A 15986-nucleotide genomic window follows, 5' to 3' on the forward strand; every position below is an offset into this window, starting at 1 on the left:
AGAAAGAAAGAAAGAAAGAAAGAAAGAAAGAAAGAAAGAAAGAAAGAGAGAAAGAGAGGAAGAGAGGAAGGGAGGAAACAATCCTTGATGATAGAAGCTGTTATTAAGAACCCGTGTGAATGTCAATCTCAAACTCTCAGTCTATCCCTCCCCCCACCCCACCTTCCCCACTGGTAACCATAAGTTCATTCTGCTATATTTAAAATAAATAACCAGCAAGGACCTACTGTATAGCACAGGGAACTCTGCTCAATATTCTGTAATAACCTAAATGGGAAAAAAATTTGAAAAAGGATAGGTACATGTATATGTATAACTGAATCACTTTGCTGTACACCTGAAACACAACGTCGTTAATCAACTATATTCCAATATAAAATAAAAATTTAATTTAAAAAACCCATGTGATGTTGAGAGACAGTTTGTAAGCAACCTCAACCCTACCGACATTGGGGCTGGATGATTCTGTGCTGTGGAGACTGTCCTGCACACTTAGGACATTTAGAAGCAGGCCTTGTCTCTACTTACTGGAGCCAGAATTAACATCCCCCCACCCCTTCTCCACAATTATGACCAGAAAATATGCTTGTAGGCATTGCCAAATGTCTAGGGGAAAACCTGGTCGAGAATCACTTATCTAGATGCAACAAACCTACCAGTCCTTTGCACAAGCCAGGAAACTGAGGCTCCAAGAGAGTAACTAAATTGCCCAAGAGCACAGGGCTGATGAGGGATGGAGGTAAGACTTGAGTGCAGCCTCCTGACTTCAGCTGGTGTTGTCACACCACCACACTGCCTGCTGGATGCTGAGCTCCCAGGGAACTCACTGGGGGAAATCAGGACAAGGATACTGCACCCACCCAGATAGGTTGAGCTCATGGGAAAGGGGACCTCAGGGCAGACAAGGGAGTCACAGAGGAGAGCAGGACAGGTGGGTTCCAGGGTGTTCCAGGGGGCTTGGGCAGGCTGGGAAGGCCTGAGAGATGGTTTGGTCCAAGTCGGTTAAGGCTATGCAGTCAGAGTGTAGTATTTACACCACCAAGCATTTAAGTCTGTCCGGAGGTCTCCTGCCACACCGGTCACAGTTTATAGTGCTTTTATACCCATCTAGGCTCTAGTTTCCCTTCTGGGTAACATTGCTACGGGTGCTGGGAGAGAAACACTCTCTGTATGGTTGCTGCTGGTTGAGCTCTGCTCTCTGACCCTCAGCCCTCGTGGGAGGCATTTGTCATCGGGGGTTCCCTGCCCGGAGCACTAAGCAGGCCTGCCAGCTCCACAAACTGTGAAGAGAAATGAAGTGCTGGGAAGTGATGCTTATCCCGCATGGTCTGCCTTTTGGCCCCTGCTTTTACCTTCTTAATAATCCCCAAAGAGGCAGATGTGGTAAATGCAGTTCTGTTCTTCTCACCTCACCCCGCCACCAGCATCCCAGCTTTGCTGTGCCTTTATCTTCTATCCCCTCTTTCCCTTCCCTCTGCTTGGAGAAAAATTCCTGCTCGGGCTTGTCAATCTGTCATGGAGGTCTCCAGCTCCCCCCACGCCAAGCGCCACTACCCAGCACCTCCTTGGCTCTGTCCTGAACATCAGTCTGTGTCTGTCAAAACACTGACAGCGCTTCTCCCTGCTCGGAGAGCATCAGATCCCATCTGTACCGCAAACAGTCTCCCAGGTTTATTTTGCCTATCACTTCCGAACACTTGCTATTTAAATTCCAAATCATTTTTCTGGGGGTTAACAGTGTCCCTGCTATTCTTGGAGTTTACTCACTACTTCAACTCAGCCACCCTATTTGTATGCTCCGGGAATTGTATCTATACACACTTGTGCACACACACAAATGTGTATCTGTACACACACAGGTGCATGTGCAGGCACACAACTAATATCTCGCCCACACCATCACTGTCATAAGCATCAGGCTGGGTTATCACCAGTCTGTATGTTACACGAAAAACAAAATGTCTGAGGTCATTCCTGCTTTCAAAGACCATTTGAATTATTGGGGGAAAAATATGGAATAGTTTAGATATTTTTTGTTTGTTTCTTCAGGCCCTTTCCAATCAAAATTTAATTATGTGACTGTCAGTTGAAATATGTCGAGAATGCTTGTCATCATTCTCTCTCGCCTCTCGTAGAGGCTGGGGGGAATTTAGAAGTGTTTCTTGGTAAATAAAGCATGCCCATCATTTCTCTATTTATTAGGAGAAACAAGATCACTTGACAGCAGGGAGGGTGAAGTAATGCTGCCTCTTTCAGGCGCAGGACTCCTTCGCCTAATCTGACACCTCTTCTGTCAATGCTCAACACTTTCAGGTCCAATGACACTGACATGCGACTGAGGTATAAAATAGAGAAGGGATAAACAGTCTCAGCTCTAGAATCCAGAGTCAGCCTTGCTCACCAAAGCTGCAGTGAGTGGCTCAGCCTCCAGCCGCTTGAGCCCAGACACTTGCCTGGCTCTCCCGGCATCACTGACCTGGTCCCTGCTTGCTGCCTGCTCCTCGCCCAACTAGCTGCTCCTACTGAACCTAAGTCTTCCTTCCCCCTTGAATCTGTGGACTGCTGATTCCCAGTCGACTCCGTGTTGGTTCAGGTCAGGCCCCTGCAGAAGTGAGGGCCTTTGCGTCAAGGAGCCAGCACCTCCAGGCCAGTGCAGATGGAATGAGATGCTGATGTATTGCACCCCGGGCATGATTTCAGAGATGAAGTTTGAGAGCTGGTGCCAACTTCAGAAAAAAGCACACCCTGGTCTGGCTACGAATGGCATGTGAGGGCCAGTGTCAGTAAGAGAAGACCCAGCAGCCGGGGTGCTTCTGTTAGGATTCATGAGGTGCTCAAGGGTTACTCGGACACCAGCCTAATTTGTTTTCTTCAAGTCTGGAGTCATTCCAGGAGCCAGGGGATGGGGCCTGATCTATTGTGGGCTGAGCTGGCGGTAGGGCTCAAGCTGTCCCCTTCCAGCACACCAACACCTTCCCAAGTTAGCAAATCATGTGCCTTCGCTTCCCTCTCCTAAAACCCAGCCAAAGGGTTTGCCCTCAAAGAGTCACTCATAGAGGACACAGGACTGTGAAAAGAAAATGGACTATTGCCAGAGGGAATGTCTCCACGTCTAGGAGACACCTGCCCTTGGTGTGTGAAGCTGGACAGTGAGACAAACTGTAAAGATGGGATTTCCAAGTACAACAAGGCACCTCCCGGGTCTGCGTGCTCTGGGCAGTGTCAGTTCACGCTAGTTGTATATTCTGCTTTCTTTTAGTTTCCCCTCATTACTTCCTCCCTGTCTTCCTTCCACTTTTCTTCCCTTTCTTCCTCCTTTCCTTTCTTACTTCTTTCCTTCCTTCTTCCTTCCCTCCCTCCTTTCCTTTTTTTCTTTTATCTTCCTCACTCACTTTGTGTGCTTTTGTGTGAGTACCATTTGCAATTTTATTAAATGTCAGAAGAATATAAAAACATTTATAAAATACATGTAGGCTGTAAAGACTAGCAACACAATCAACACTGAGTAAAGGAAATAGGACATGTTCACACTGGAAACTCCTATCTCATTCTCCTCCTCCCCCATCAGAACTAATCCTTACTCCGCATTGTAGGTATCTGACTTGTGATTCTCATGGCCCACTGAAACACTTATAAGCCCAGAGTTCCCCAGACACTGAAGCATTACTTTCTGTAAGGAAAATTTCCCTCCAACTTTGAGACAATCACAGGAGGGAAGTATCTGAACACTTCTGAACACAGGTTTCTTCTTATTAGTAAAAGTAGAAGCTCTTAAAAACTAATGCATCACCATCAAACATCAACCAAAAAAAAAAAAACACACAAATCAATAACACAGCCCATGATTCTGAAGCTACTTCCTATGATGTGTGGAATGCTATTCATCTGGCACATGCTGCCTTTCTCAGCCTTCTCAGATCTATGTTCAACAGGTGTCTGTTGTGTTTTCTGCTTCCCCTTACAATTCTGGGTTCAGTAAGAATTTTTTGGAACTTTCACTCATGTGAGGTCTCCCTAGGTGTGGAGGTGTCCTCCTTGGTGAATTCTTGCCTTAAACTTTCTCAAACCTTGGAATCCATATGAAATCACTTGAAACTCCAGTAGGGAGACACTAGTCACACGTGACTGCTGAGCCCTTGAAATGTCCAAATTGAAATGTGCTGTAAGTATAAAATACACACCAGATTTCAAAGACTTAAAATGAAAAAAAAAAGGTAAAATATCTCATTAAGCCTGATAAGATTGCTTACATGTTGAAATGATAATAGTTTGAATATATTGCATGAAATAAAATATATTATTAAAATCAATTGCACATATTTCTCTTTTCTTTAATATGGCTACTAGAAAATTTAAAATAGCACATGTGGTCCACATTTCATGGCTTGTATTATCTTTCTATTGGATATTCTGTCTTAGAGTATCAGACATGATACAATCAAGCATTAGATTGTGTTATAAAGACTATAGGTACAGTGTCAGTTCTTAGCCTTTTGCCCTCAAACCCATTCCTTGTCCTGTTCCCACTTTGCTCTGCATCACAAGGGGCTGCGTCCTACAAGGTTCTGTTTTCCAAGTTTCTATGACATCTGGCTTTTGCCTGGATTTGACTAAAGGGAGGTACTATTAGGAGGTTGGAGAGTAAGAAGAAAAGAGAAACCAGTGTTTTTTCCCTCTGTGCTTCAGGCAGTGTTTTGGCGGGTGCTGTCACCTCCATGCCCCAGGTGCCTACTAGAGAGGCTCCAACTCCCACCAGGTAGAGGATTACCTGGACCCCCGGCTCTGGTAACATTACCTTCCCCCTCATTCTTCCAGCCTGGAGGGAGTGGCTTCCTGCTGTTTTAATCACAGCCTCACTTTTTCCCATTTGGCTTTTTATTGTTTGTATCACTTATGTCACAAATTCCCCTGAATGGAGGGATCAGCAAGAGCTGGAGGAGATGATGAAATACAAAACAAGGGTCTGCAGGCTGGAAGGGCCTCAAAAGAGATCAAGTGTATCTTTTAGGTTAGAAGTGTGGAACTTAAATGGGAATGGTAGGGGAAGGAGACAGTGGGACAGGGAAAGAACAGAAGATAGGTAATAAATCACCTGATGGGATGGGAAGATTTCTTATGGAATAAATTTTAACTCTAGAATAATTTGGGACCTCCAAGGTTTACAGAAAAGTTGCAAATATATTACAGAGATTTCTCATACTCCCCTCACCCAGCTTCCCCTGATATCGATACCCTACATAACTATGGTACCTTGGAAGGGTTACTTAAATGTGGAGGGTGATAAGCTCTATTGGTAGAATAGAAGCAAACTCTAGAGGATCTATATTGGTTTCCAAAGTTTAGAATTTGAAGGGGTATGGAGGACTGTGATCTAATATTTTCATTTTAAGAGATAAGAAACCCAATGACTAGGGGAGCTCAGTGACTTTTATTCGTTCACTAAATAAGAATTACAATCCAGACACTGAACTACAGTGGTAAGCAAGGGCCATGTAGCTTGTTAGTGGGAGAACTGAGAATAGAGCTAAATGCTTCTTCCTTGAAACCCGGGGATTGTTCTGTCAGCCACCACGTTGTTCTTGGGCTGATGGACTTACCTCCTGAGAGCAGGGAGCCAATGGTCAATTTCATGCAGGACACCTCTAAAGGCCAGGTCTGTGCAGGCCCCTTCTTTGGGGCCCATGTTGGGCCACCAGGTGGAGGAATTAGGAGTTGCCCTGCCTTTCCTTAGAGCAGCCCTTCTCAGCCTTGGCTGCCTGTTACGATCACATGGGGAGCTTGAAATCTGCCTGTGTCTAGGTCCCTGCTTCTCATTCAGTTGGTCTGGTTTGTAGCCTGGACATTGGTATTTTTAAAAAGCTCCCAGGTACTTGTAACATCTGGCCCAGGGTGAGAACCAGACCGGGACTGTACAGTAGCTCTATAAGTTGGCACATGTGGCTTAAAAATTCCCCCAGCTGTTCTGGGGAGCTGACAGCTGATCCGAGTTTAACTTTCAACGTGTGCTGTGTTTGGTCAGGAGCCCTTCTAAGACTGATCTTCCAAACGTTCTTGGAAATACCTTCTCTTCTGGCACTGCCCATTTGGCTTTATCACTGTTAACACACAACCAACTCTCTCCTCTTTACCATGGTCCATCATCTCTACCTTTGTTCATATAATCACACAGCCTTGATCAGATGCTCTGAATTCTTTGGATTCAGAAATGTGTCAATATTTGATCGTGTCTTTGCCACCGCCTGGCCTTTTCATTCAGTGCCATTTGGTATGTGTCACAGATACACACATCCAAAGCTCCCATCACATTATGGTCTCTCATCTCTCCTTTATTAAAAATTTGATTCATAATTTCACATTTATACTTAGTTCCAAATCTTAGAATCCAAGAATTTGGTGATGAAGAAAACTAAGAGACTATGATTGCCTCATTTTACAGGAGACTGAGGGAGGGTGCTCTAACCTTAGGTTGAGTATTGCCTTCACTCATCTCATACCCTCCCTCTCCCTTTTAGAAAATGAGGGACTGAGAAGGTTTCTAGTATTCACAAATCTCTCTCTCTTTTTATTGACATCCACAGTCCTGATGTTCTCATGGCTCTGTGTGTGCTGCACATATGTGCATGTAGGAGTGTTAGGGTCTATAATATACAGTACCTGCAAATGCTCATAGATGTTATGGAAATGATGGAAGGGCTGTGCCAATCTTGCAAACACAGAGCATGCATTATTCTAAGACTGTGACTTTCTGAATGGGAACCTGTAAAAACAGCTGATAGATTTATGTTCTTGTATTAAACAGGCCACCCAGCCCCAGTGTAAAATCAGGGTGACAACTGAATATATCACTGTTCCCAGCAGCTACCTGGGTGCACTCATTACCCAGTGGAAGATGAGCCGGGCTTGTTCATTAGACCTCCCTTCTCCTAAGGAGAGCCCTTTACATGCTGTCTCATTTAAAACAAAAAACCCAACCCCACAGAGATTTAAAAGAAAACAGAAAGACCTTTTCCTTTCTAGCCTCTGGAAGGCAGCGCATGTTCCTCCTGTTTGCCTGTGTCTAAGTCGTCATGGATGAAGCATGGCTGTGCACCTGCTCAGGAGAGGGAGTTGGTTCCTTGAAGGAGGAGGGATTACCTGTCAGCATTAATTAGAAACAGGTGGAAGCTGGTAAATATTTTGGGGAGAAATGACTTCAACTTGCAGGAACAGCATACCAACTATCACCTCTGTCTCCTCAGAGCAACAAAGGGACAGGTAGGACTTGGGGTAGAGGCCTGTGCAGTCAGGGCCCTGCAGGGGAGCCGCTACACAGACACCTGGGAAGCAACACCTCACGGTCATGGCCATGGTAAGGGAGCTCGTCATTGTGAGTCTGGGGGAGTTCAGGGGCCAAGGAAGTAAGGGGGTCTCTCAGGGGCTTCGCAGCCTGCCGCTTTACTCCCTCAGATTCTGACACTGGGGTTTCGGGAAGGGAAGCCATGAAAAGCCAATGATCACACCTCATCCTGCCCCACTTATCCTCCTGGCCTCCGCATCACCGGCTGCTCCAGACTCGCACCTTCCCTGCTCTCTGACCTTTGGCGCCTCACCGGGCTCTCTTCTTCCCTCTGGGCCCCTCCTTGCCCTGATGCGGGGAGGGCAGCACCTCCTGCATTGACCTCTGCAGAGCAGCAGTAGATAAACACAGCCTCCCCGAACCCCGCGGGACCCACGCCAGGCACAGCTGTCTCCAGCAACCCGCACCCCGGGGCCCCCGAGAGTCCCGTGTGTGTCCTCCCTGCTCTACGATCGCTTCAGGCAGGATGACTGCCCTCCAGCCCTGCCTCCTTTGGCCTCTTGCCCAGTGGCTTTGAGCAAGTCGCCCTCATTCTAAATGCTCCCATTTCTCCTCTCTAAACATGGGCCCCATGGAGCAGCCATTCTTAGTCATGGAGATATTTCGCTCTCGGGGCTGCTGGGAGGTAAAAATGAGAAGAAAAGGAATGAACCCTGAAGAGACAAAGCTCTTCCCTGGGGCAGGTGTTCGCATTTGTTGGTTCCAACCCTCCTTCTCTCAGGCATGTTTTCTTGGGTCTCTGGTGGGTTTACAAGTAAGACGAGTTGCCAAAAAACCCAAACCAAACCCTGTGATTCTCCCAGTGACTAACTCTGTGTACTGAGATCAATTCTGCATGTTAATATGTGAGCCGCCTTGCCCCAGCCCCATGAACCAATAGATGTCGTGCCCAGGCCCCTGCTCCACCCCAGGGGTCCAGGAGGCGGGTGGGGAGAGTAACGGTACACGCTTGGAGGTGTAGTTTACTAGCCCTGAGTGACGACGGTCCCTGGGCCAGGTCCCTGTCCTCCAGACACCTCTGTTCTAGGCCCATCCAGCTTCTGGAGCAAGGTGGGGCAGGCATAATAGCCTCACCCACAGTTTCTAGCTTCTCTATGTGGCACAAGTTGCCAGACACACAGTACATGCCGACCACCAAAAGAGACCAGTTGTTTGCAGAAACTAAAACCCATGTCTACTAGGGAGCTGCAAAAGTGGGGAGAATGATAGTTCTCTCCTCATAACAATTTTGAATGCCAGTTGAGACCATTCTTAAGTAACTGACACAGCCTGATCGTGTCATCGATCAAAACATGTGGAGTTGGACTTCCCTGGTGGCACAGTGGTTAAGAATCTGCCTGCCAATGCAGGGCACACAGGTTCGAGCCCTGGTCTGGGAAGATCCCACATGCCGTGGAGCAACTAAGCTCATGCACCACAATTACTGAGCGTGTGCTCTAAGAGAGCCCATGAGCCACAACTACTGAATCCCACGTGCCTAGAGCCGGTGCTCTGCAACAAGAGAAGACACCACAGTGAGAAGCCTGCACACCACAATGAAGAGTAGCCCCCACTCGCCGCAACTAGAGAAAGCCCTCACACAGCAACAAAGACCCAACGCAGCCAAAACTAAATAAATAAAGTTACTAAAAAAAAAAAAAAACATGTGGAGTCTGAGGACTGGGTGTGTCCCCAATCCTGCCTGTGGTTCCTGTGGGGATGAACGCCCCTGACCATAGCAAGAGCATATCCCACCAACTCATGCAAAAAGTGAGTCCTGGGGCTGGATGACACAGATCTCCCTGAACTGTGCAGGCTTGGGGACCTTCAAGGTGGACCCAACCCCTGCAGGAGCCCAGGACACCTGCTGGCCGTTCTTAGCCCCCTCAACAGTAACACCTACCTTCCTTCCCCGGGGAATGTGGGGAGGGAATTTGTACACTGCTTGTCATTTGCTTTAATCATTACACCCAGCTCTCTTTCATTACATTTTGTTTGATTTCTTATCACTTTTAAAAAATCTTTTTCGGGACTGAGAAAATATTTGAAGAGATTATAGTTGAAAACTTCCCTAATATGGGAAAGGAAATAGTTAATCAAGTCCAGGAAGCACAGAGAGTCCCATACAGGATAAATCCAAGGAGAAATACGCCAAGACACATATTAATCAAACTGTCAAAAATTAAATACAAAGAAAGCATATTAAAAGCAGCAAGGGAAAAACAACAAATAACACACAAGGGAATCCCCATAAGGTTAACAGCTGATCTTTCAGCAGAAACTCTGCAAGCCAGAAGGGAGTGGCAGGACATATTGAAAGTGTTGAAGGAGAAAAACCTGCAACCAAGATTACTCTACCCAGCAAGGATCTCATTCAGATTTGATGGAGAAATTAAAACCTTTACAGACAAGCAAAAGCTGAGAGAGTTCAGCACCACCAAACCAGCTCTACAACAACTGCTAAAGGAACTTCTCTAGGCAAGAAACACAAAAGGAGGAAAAGACCTACAATAACAAACCCAAAACAATTAAGAAAATGGGAATGGGAACACACATATCGATAATTACCTTAAATGTAAATGGACTAAATGCTCCCACCAAAAGACACAGATTGGCTGAATGGATACAAAAACAAGACCCATATATTTGCTGTCTACAAGAGACCCACTTCAGACCTAGAGACACATACAGACTGAAAGTAAGGGGATGGAAAAAGGTATTTCATGCAAATGGAAACCAAAAGAAAGCTGGAGTAGCAATTCTCATATAAGTTTTTTATATATATATATATATATATATATATATATATATATATATGTAGTTTGCTTGAGTGCAGTGTTTTTTGTTTTCTGTACTGAATTCATTAGCATGGGTCGGTATAAAATTTAGCATAGGTCAATATGTAATTTGTAAACTAATAAGGTCTTAAAAGTGAGGAATTAAGTCTTTCAAATTTAATTATTTATTGTAAAGAGCAGAATAGCATACATAAACAGGTGCCTAAGGAAAACTTGTATTCTAATATGGAACTCTCATGAACACCTTTTTTTTTTTTTTCTTCTAACGGTATGATAGTAGGCCATTTGATTATTTTTATGGCTTTAACTTTACAACAATGAAATATTCGTAAATTTTAAAAAGTATTTTTCTTTATTTGATGCGGGTGGGATACTGGAGAAATGAAAGGTCAAACACCTATTGAGGAATCCATACTTGTCTATATATTGTGTACTTTTATTTCAAGAACTGATTTAAAATTCCTAAAAGGATGCTATAATAAGTTATTATGCCATTTTACAGACTGAATTAAGTGAATTTCAGGGAGGTATGAAACTTGCCTAAGGCTATCCAGCTACCAAGCGGTAGAAGTGAGAATTAAATCCAGGTATACCTATCAAAAAAAAAAAAAAAAAAGTGGACATGAAGAACCTAGGGGCAAGACGGGAATAAAGACACAGACCTACTAGAGCATGGACTTGAGGATACAGGGAGGCGGAAGGGTAAGCTGGGAGAAAGTGAGAGAGTGGCATGGACATATATACACTACCAAATATAAAATAGATAGCTAGTGGGAAGCAGCCGCATAACACAGAGAGATCAGCTTGGTGCTTTGTGACCACCTAGAGGGGTGGGATAGGGAGGGTGGGAGGGAGGGAGACGCAAGAGGGAAGAGATATGGGGATATATGTATATGTATAACTGATTCACTTTGTTATAAAGCAGAAACTAACACACCATTGTAAAGCAATTATACTCCAATAAAGACGTTAAAAAAAAAAAAAATCTTTTTCATCTTTTTCTTTTAGCTTGGTAGACAAGCCCCACCAACCCAAGAGGGGGGCAGCAAAGACACTACTAGAAGACTTAGGCAAATGAGAGCTGACACCTATACCCCCAACCTCCAGTCACCTCCATAGTGGTCCTTCGAACCCCTCTGAAAGCTAGAATTTAATGAAAATACCCTAATTAAACACCTTGGGGATTCCTGTGATACAAAAATCTACCTGTCAGTACAAAGGGGTGGCAGTTCTATTTTCTAACCCCGCACAAACCTGATAAACTGTAATGAATTATAGAACAGTGTTCTAAACTTTCTCCCCATCCCCTGGCCAGCACACCTAGGAGTCCTGCTCTTGGTGCAACTTCACTAAATTTCTGGAATATAATCTATATCCTCAAATGAAAAATTCCTCATCATCTGTGCTCCCTGGTTAGCATAGGCATGCCTATTTCCCCTAAAAGCGTCCTTCCCCCAGGACTGAGCAGAGGAGAACCTCTGTTCTCCAGGTTGGTATATTAACTCACAAGGAGCCTCTCTCTGTTAAGAGGTGCCAGGTGCCAAGCAAGGTAGGGGTTGTGTTTTCTTTTAATGTGATTTAGATGGTCACTGTCAAAGTCAAGGCAAGACCTGAAGAACCTGAGGGGATCACTCCATGGCCTAAGTGAGTTGTTCACACTGCAAGAGAAAAATAAAATACATAGGGCAAGGCCTTCCCTGCTGAAAAATAGACAGATTCAATGGATTCTTGATAATAACTTTGACAGGCCTTTAACTGCCAAGATCCCACGTGTGGCTGGTCTTCCCTCCTCCCACCAACTTTTAAAAGTTTTCACCATACTATTCTAAGCTCACTCTGTTGAAAGCAAGGAAAACTCAATTTCTCCTGGGATTTCTCTGTTTTATGTGGTTATGAGCTTCTCAAAGACATTTGTTGCAGTTTGGCTCATGGTTGAGTCCAGGCTGTCCTACAGGGGACCTTGGAGCAGGGGAATCAGCACCCTGGAACTTCCTTGCTTCTGCTTCACGTAGTGGAAAGAACATTGGCCAGAGGGTCAGGAGATGTGAGTTCTGTTGCTGTTCTGCTACTAAATGATAGTGAGGGCTTAGAACTGCTCTGTCCAACACAGTAGCCACCAGCCCCATGTGGCCACTGAGCATTGGCATTGCAGCCAGTCTGAACTGAGATCTGCTCTTAGTGTAAAATACACACTGGGTTTCAAAGACTTGGTATGAAAAAAACCTCTAAAATATCTCAATAAACTTTATATTGACCACACACTGAAATGATACTATTTTGGATATATTTGGGTTAAACAAGATACATTATTCATTTTATCTGTATAGTTTTACTTTTTTAATTGGCTACTTGAAAATGTAAAATTTCACACATGGCTCGCATTGTATTTTTATGGGACAGAGCTGCCCTTGACAAACCTTAGCTTCCCTAATTGGTAAAATTAGCTGCATTAGAGAGCACTTCTGACAATCAGTAATTTCCCTGCATGCACTACACCCTCCAAGGTTTACTGCCTCCTTTTTTTATATTTAAAAAGTGATTTACCAGCAGCATCAATGAATGTTGAAAAATTATTGAATAAAAACCATGTCATGTGGGTAATGTGTTTGCATCCAGCTGCTAAACAGATAAAAAACGCAAGTCCTGACCTCAAGCAGGAAGTGCTGGAGAGGAAGATATAAGCCATGGAAGCACAAAACAATCAGTAATGATACAAAATCAGATGTGATCAACTGCCAAATTAGTTCTTCTCATAATACAGGATGCGTAAGTCTTTAACTGGTTCAGAGCATTTCAAACCGGGAAACTCTTTCTAGTGGGGGTACCAGTGAGAACAAAACAAAGTGAAGATAATGTTTTTCCTTCACCCCTAAATAGTTGCATGATAATTGTGGGGAATGATGAGTGAGCACAAGGAAGTTACAGGTATTATCGATAAACAGAAAATGTCTTCTGAGCCATTTTCTTTCCTTCTAAGAATTTTTTCCCACCAAGTTTGGGAAACTAGAATGGTGCTACCCGTTGTGCCTGGTTACTCAGAACCTCAGCCATTTCTCCAAACCTCCAAGTATGGGGAGCTAGAGGTGATGTGAGCCTCTATGAAGCAATGAGGATTATTATATTAGAGAATTCTGGCAGAAGAGGATAGTAAAGTATGAGCATCTTTCCCTCTTCAAAGAAAGGAAGAAAGTAGTGGCTCAACACCACTCCTTGACACATTGGGCAGCTCCCTTTCTGCTTTGTGACCTTCCTTTCCCCCCTGCCCCACCCAGGGACAATGTCCCCCCTCAGCAAACAAGACCGCAGAATTCATGAAGGTCACATAGATGATGAATCAATTGAACCATCCTGCTATTCTGGGCTCCTCTAGGGGGAAAAAAAAAAAAAAAAACCTTTGGAGAAGATTGCAAACTGGCCAATGTCCCCTCTCTCCTTCAAAGTTCTCCTCCCAGCTAATTCAGGAAATAACATCTCAGAGGTTCCCATCTTAGTGTGTGTGGTGTTTTAAAATCCTTTCTAAATGGCTAAGAAGGCAATTCTTTTCAGTCATTTGCTTTGTGCAGCCCTCCCCTTTCCTGGCAGAGACAGTGTATGCACTCTATTAGAGCATTTTTTTTCTACATATAATGGCACCAATTAAATTACCTTGCAGCCCGACCTTAATCTGGCAGGAATGATTATTCCATGAAACAGTTAGGGCTCTAATTGACATGAAGTGCCTGCAAAATATGTCTTTTGCAGCAACCCCTGTCAAAGTCACATTGATATGCTAATCCCTATAGCTGGCAGAATCACTTCATAAAGAGAGACATTGAAAATTGAATTATTTCAATTTCAGTACCTAGGAATCTAGTGATCTGTCTGTATATGTAACTAAGTAGGTGCAATACTTTATATGGGTAAACAGCTGTACTAGGGTGTTGCCATGGAAACTGCTTGACTCATGGCAGTTGTGTTAGTGATGAAGTCATTAGCAGTGTGAAATGTACTTTGAGGTTGTCAAGTGTAACACTCCAGGAATATTTCAGCGGTGTTAGTGGAGCCTTTTCATTTACATAATTTAGGCTTTCACACATGATCTCATTATGGTGCAAGAAAGGAGTGGGGTGTGGGGGCAATTGTACCAGACCAGATGAATCTCCATTATGCCATTAAATTATTATTCTTTATCCTGAAATACGATCCCCCAAATTAGTCTTACGAGAAATTGATAACTGTCTTGGAACAATGACTTTGAGAAACCCTGTTGGTGGTGGGACAGGCTGGATTAGCCTACTTGTTCCTGTGCAGTTAGAAACCATTGAGGACACTGGGTGGTTTCTCTTCAGATGGATCAGTTATTTTTGTTCTGTTGTTTCATTAATCCTATAAATTAGAAAATAAAACTTTAAAGCCATTGGATTCATTTTTAAACCAATATCCAACTGAATGTTGCCCCTTTCATGAATGTCTCCAGTGGACCCTCAAGGATCCCAGTGATGATATGATGTGTGGTGTTAGTGAATTTCCAGCTTGGAAGTCATCCTTCAAGTCAAATGATGAGCCTTGTTGCTTGATTCCCCAACATATGACTCCATTTCCTCCAAGCCCTCCAGAGTTAGTTCTGAATGCTTTTTGGCTGTTTCATAAACTCAGACACCCTGAATCAGGCAGTAAACACTCTTCCAAAAGTAGAATTCTAAACATATTTTAAGCAGTGATTACATTATTAGAGTAAACAGACAACTTCCCATGGTGAAATTTTTGACAGACAGAGCACTTAGAAGTGTGAGTTTAGGTGTATAAGTTTATAGCTACACCTTAATTTTTAGTTTGGCATACTAATTTTTAACCCATCCATCCATACATTCATTCATTACTGTGTTCATTCATCAAATATTTATTGAGTATACCAGGAAGTGTTCTAGGCAGTAGGGATAAAGTGCTTAACATAATAGCCATGGCCCATGTCTTCATGGAGCCTAATTTAATGGGAAAGACATATTTTTAAACATTTATATGCAATTATAATACCCAGAAATGATGAGATAGACTAAAGGGGGGTGCCTGATTTAGACCGGAGGGATCAAGCACGGCCCTCTGGAGATGGGCCATTCAAGCTGAGACTGGCGGGAGGAGGGGCAAGATAGGGAAGGGCAAGAGGAAGTGCATGCGAGGTGCTGAGGCCAGAGGGGTTTGCTGAGATTAAGGAATTTAAAGAAAGTGGGTCTGAAAGAGAGACAAGTTTACCCTTGGTCCCATCTTTGGTGGGAAAAACGGATGTTGTCCTAGCCCTAAAAGGGTCATTGTGTTTACCATTTCCAGGTGAGTAGCGATTTATCAATGAATGCCACCACATAGGATGAGAATCCTCACATTTTTCAGAAATTTAACTATATGTCAAAACCTCAGAAACCATTCCCTCTTTTTTCTCACACACAAGTGAGTCATCAAGCAGGTATTAGATATTTACTCAAGGAAGTAATTTCTATGCTATGCCATAGGGTGTGAACTAATTTATTTTTCTTCCCTTTACTTCTAAATACAGTTTCTTTCTAATGAAGTCACATGTACTTTGCATATCTTTTGCCAGTGCAAGATGTCAATTTATATTAGTACTCTGAATACTCGTATACCTGTTCCTATGTAATTGTAAGATGTTCGGGGACAGGAACAAGCTGTTATTTGTTTTGCATCCTCTTCAATTATCATTTAGAACTATACTCTATAGATATTGTAGAGTTTCTAGAAGGAATATCTGAAAAGGTAACTAATATGCAGCATGGCATGCCTTGATCCTGTGAAATTCTTAAGTGCCTAGTAAGCTAAAGTTTTCTGAAGAGGAATTTTTCAAATGTTAATAGGAGTAACTTGAAAATGATTTCCATGGTCAA

This window comes from Aethalodelphis obliquidens, unplaced genomic scaffold (genome assembly GCF_003676395.1).
Source record: "Aethalodelphis obliquidens isolate GAN/ISIS:26980383/991018 unplaced genomic scaffold, ASM367639v1 scaffold19, whole genome shotgun sequence".
Classification (NCBI taxonomy): Eukaryota; Metazoa; Chordata; class Mammalia; order Artiodactyla; family Delphinidae; genus Aethalodelphis; species Aethalodelphis obliquidens.